Source organism: Trichosurus vulpecula, chromosome 3 (assembly GCF_011100635.1).
Source record: "Trichosurus vulpecula isolate mTriVul1 chromosome 3, mTriVul1.pri, whole genome shotgun sequence".
Classification (NCBI taxonomy): Eukaryota; Metazoa; Chordata; class Mammalia; order Diprotodontia; family Phalangeridae; genus Trichosurus; species Trichosurus vulpecula.
In genome coordinates, this window is record NC_050575.1 from 262,832,800 (window position 1) to 262,837,509 (window position 4,710).

The following is a 4,710-nucleotide window of genomic DNA, read 5'->3' on the forward strand; positions in this document are numbered from 1 at the left end:
CTGTTGTCACAGTCAACTCATTTTGTTAGTTTCTGTGCCCTAAGTTAGTACAGGGGAAGTTACCCACTTTCAAATGAGGAATTTAGCAAAACCTATTGCTTTGATGGTTTGCTATTTGAAACCATTCCCCCACATTCCACATTTCGCATTATTTTCAACTGTTTCCTCTGGTGGAGATCTAGCAAAACCAAGGTGACTTTTTTTAAGGTGAAAAAAAAGCCCAAAATGTTTCTGCAGTTGGATCGTTTTGCACTTGTAAGAAACTTACCATTAGGTCAAGTTATTGGTGAGCATAGCAAAAGTCGAAAGAGAGGCATCTGGAGCCAGAACCAGAACTGAATTCTCTATGTGTATTTGGTTCAACTTATTTTGGGATGCTTGGAGAGATATTTAACCCTTCTGTTCCTAGAAGATAATGTACATATCTCTTCTCTTGCTTCTTCACATTAATATGGGGAGAATACCTGTACCACTTTGTTTTACAGGCCCCAAAGTGCTATATAAATGTAAAATATTATTATTTAAGAGGTTGCAAGGTAGCTCAATGGATAGAGTACTAGATCTGGGAGCAGGAAGACCTGAGTACAAAGTGACCTCAGATACTATCTGTGTGACTCTAGGCAAGTCACTTAACCTCTGTTTGCAAATGGCAAACCACTCTAAGTATCTTAGCCAAGAAAACCCCATATGGGGTCACAAAGAGTCAGACACCACTGAACCACAACAAATTATTATTTATCAGTATTATGACTCACAAACAGAAGAGGGAGGAAAGGGAGGCAAACATTCTGAGGAAGCTGCAATAAGTCACACTGAAAGAAACACTAAGGAGATTTCAGTTCGATTAAATTCATCAAGCCTTATAAGCACAGACTCTACACAGAGCCCTTTGCTAGATGCCAGGAATATAAGTAAACAAATGAAACAATGCATATTTTTTATCTACCCCTTCCCCAATAGAACACAAACTGTTTTGCCTTTGTCATTGTAACTCCAATGCCTTGGTGTGCAGTCAGTGCTTAATATGTGTTTGTTAGATTTAACTAAATCACAGAAGAGGTAAATCACCATATCTTTCAATCTGCTTAATCTGCTTCCATCTTCTTCATGAAGGAGAAAAATCCTCACCTGGAATGTGTAGAGTACCTTACCGAGAAGGGACTAAAACCCATCATAGGAAAGAAGATCATGAAATCATTTACACACTATAAATTAGCTATGTTTCCAAACCAAGATGAATTGTACCATAGGGTACTGAATGAACTAGAAGTAAACAGATCTGCAGGGCTTTGTGGCAATGAGCATAGGCAAACAGAAAGTGTTGGTATTTGTAGATAAGAGTTATAATAAGGGGAAGGGGATAAGCATTTATAGAGCAATTACATGCCAGGCAGTGTGCTAAGTGCTATTTGATTCTCACAACAACAGCTGCAAGGTAGTGTTTGCCATTTTTATCATTATTACTATTCCCATTCTAAAGTTGAGTAAACCGAGGCAAACAGAAGTTTAGCAATTTGTCCAGGGTCACACAGCTGGTAAGTTTCTGAGGTCATATTTGAATTCACGTTTTCCTTCAGCACTCTGATCACACTGCACCAACACCTGCCTCACGATGGTTTACTTAGGGAAACCAAGAGATGTGACTGAAATTAATTGACACAATGAATAACTTAAGCAAAGTAGCAGGATAGAAAGTAAATCCAAGAAATCAGTTAGCCCTACTGAAAATCACTGACAAAACCCAATAAAAAGAGATGGCAGAAAATAATGACGAAAAAGCTCTGAGATCCCACCTCATACCCATTAGACTAGCAAGACTGACAAAAAAAAGGGAAAATGACAAATGCTGGAGGGGCTGTGGGAAAACGTGCAATTGAAGCACTGTTTTGGGAGCTGTAAATTAGTTGGCCATTCTGGAAAGCAATTTTGAACTATGACCAACTGGAGTCTACCCAGCATTCTCCATTTTGCTTCTGAGTGGCAAGGACATGATCATGTGACCAGGTACCTGCCTGCATCCCAGTGGTTAGCCTTGCCAAGTATCAGAAGAAAATACTGTTTTACTGTCATTTTCTTGATATACTTCTCATTCAGAGAAAATCTTTTCTTAAATTAAAAGAATGACTTTACGTACATTCCTTTCTTAAAATTACCAAACTGTATTACCTTTGACCCAGCAAAATCACAGGTTGTATTTGTCCTTCATTCTTGAAGAGGACCATGACATGAGGGAGATGATGACATGACTTGTAGTTTACTTTAAGGGAGGGAGGGCTGTGCAAGGTCACCAGCCTCACTTTCTCCTCCAGAACCATCTGGGTCCAGTGGCCAGATAGTCATCAGGACAACTGGAAATGACCCAGGATGCAATGGGAGACCCTGGTCCTTTTAAGCTAAGGTCTTTTCAGGTTCTCCCTTTGAGTAAGGTAACACCCATTCAGTGACTAGGCCTCTTTAAGAGTCAAAGGATGGCCTTCCGGGGCTGGCGCCTCCACATCCCCGGTGTGGTGTGGTGGAGGCTTCTCCCCTGCTGGGACCGAGGCCAAGGCCGGCATCACCGACCACGCCAGGGATGTAGCTCCGGGGAAGGTGGTCCTATCAGAGCCCTCAGCTGCTGCTGCCGCCACCGAAGCTCAGCCCGGTTTACCTTCAAAGTGGGATTTCTGCCCCCCCCCCCCCAGGACTGGGAAGCTTCAACTTTCAACGCTGGTTGTCGAGTGCCAACCAGATGTCTTCCTGCAAAGGATCTGTGGTGGGGCAGGGCAATGGGGCACCAGCCAGTAACCGAGAAGCAGACACAATGGAGCTCGCTGAGCTAGGACCCCTACTAATAGAGAAGGGTAAACGAATGACTCCCAGTTCCACCAAAGTTGAAGAAAAGCAGACATGTCCAGTACCCCAAGAAGAAGAAGAGGAGGTGCAGTTACTGACATTGCCCCTACAAGCCCACCATGCCATGGAGAAGATGGAGGAGTTTGTATATAAGGTATGGGAAGGATGCTGGCAAGTCATCCCATATGATGTGCTCCCTGACTGACTGAAGGACAATGACTACCTTCTGCATGGTCATAGACCACCCATGCCTTCCTTCTGTGCCTGTTTTAAGAACATCTTCCGTATCCACACTGAGACTGGTAATATTTGGACCCATCCGCTTGGTTTTGTGCTGTTTCTCTTTTTGGGAATCCTGACCATGCTCAGACCAAATATGTACTTCATGGCCCCTCTACAGGAGAAAGTGGTCTTTGGGATGTTTTCTCTCGGTACTGTGCTCTGCCTCAGCTTCTCCTGGCTCTTTCACACTGTCTATTGTCGTTCAGAAAAAGTCTCTCGGACATTTTCCAAATTGGACTATTCAGGGATTGCTCTACTGATCATGGGGAGCTTTGTCCCCTGGCTCTATTACTCGTTCTACTGCTCTCCACAGCCACAGCTCATCTACCTCTCCATTGTCTGTGTCCTGGGCATGTCTGCCATCATTGTAGCCCAGTGGGACCATTTTGCCACACCCAAACACCGGCAAACCAGAGCAGGAGTGTTCCTGGGACTTGGTTTGAGTGGGGTTGTGCCCACCATGCACTTCACTATTGCAGAAGGCTTTGTCAAGGCCACAACAGTGGGCCAGATGGGTTGGTTCTTCCTCATGGCTGTGATGTATATCACTGGAGCTGGGCTATATGCTGCCCAAATCCCTGAGCGCTTCTTTCCTGGCAAATTTGATATATGGTTCCAGTCACATCAAATTTTCCATGTCCTGGTGGTGGCGGCAGCCTTTGTCCACTTTTATGGTGTCTCCAACCTTCAGGAATTCCGTTATGGCCTTGAAGGCGGCTGCACTGATGACTCCCTTCTCTGAGTTCATCCGCTACAGAGATAAAGGAGGAGCTTCCCAAGTGCTTTTTAAAAACTGTTTCTTTGCTAAAGCAAAAGGAAGACTTGAGTTGTCTGTTTCTGGAAGAAACCTCTTAGTAAATTCCGTACCAACTGAACCTCAGCCCACTCTTACACCTGATGGGCTGTCAATTCTCAGTTTCTACATCTAGGACTGGAGGGGATGGCCTGCCTAAGTCACTCCTCTCTCTCCTCAGAACAGCAACCAGTTGCCTCACATGGACAGTGTTTTGAAACTCATGTTGAAATTCCCTTCCACCCTCCTTTCTCCAGTGATTTTGGAAATAACTAAAGAATTGAATCTCTTCAGAAATTCTGTTTCTGGAAGAAAATGTTTCCCCATTCCTACTTTGTAACCTAGCTTAGACCTGTCCACTCTTTTCATAGCACACTTTTGAAAACAACCATAATTTGGTCCCAACTTTCCAGGGCCTGGATCTGCACGTATAGCAATAGGAACAAAGCCACCCACTTTTACCAAGCCGGCTAATCATGAAAGTGTATCCAGGCTTTATCTAACTTGTTTTAATTCCCCCACCACCACCTTATCCCCCCTGCAGAATAATATAAAACTAAAGTGAAAGAAAATATTTAATATTTAATACTAAGCTTTAAAAGGGAGCCCTGTTACCATTGCTGTGTATCTCAGTGCAAAGACTATGATCATATAAAGAGGACATACGGTATATTAGGAGGAGTTTAGGGCCGTTAAAATCTTATTGCCTAGGGTTGTCTAATAAAGAGGTCATTCCATGAAAAAAAAAAGAGTCAAGGGATGGCTCCTTTAATAAAAATAATAATAATAACTGGGAGGGGAAG

General features: G+C 43.4%; 1 pseudogene; it reads left to right on the forward strand.

Moving 5' to 3' along the window:
* Nucleotides 1-2,723: 2,723 nt before the first annotated feature.
* Nucleotides 2,724-3,865, forward strand: LOC118843879 (annotated as a pseudogene).
* The last annotated feature ends 845 nt before the right edge of the window (nucleotides 3,866-4,710 follow it).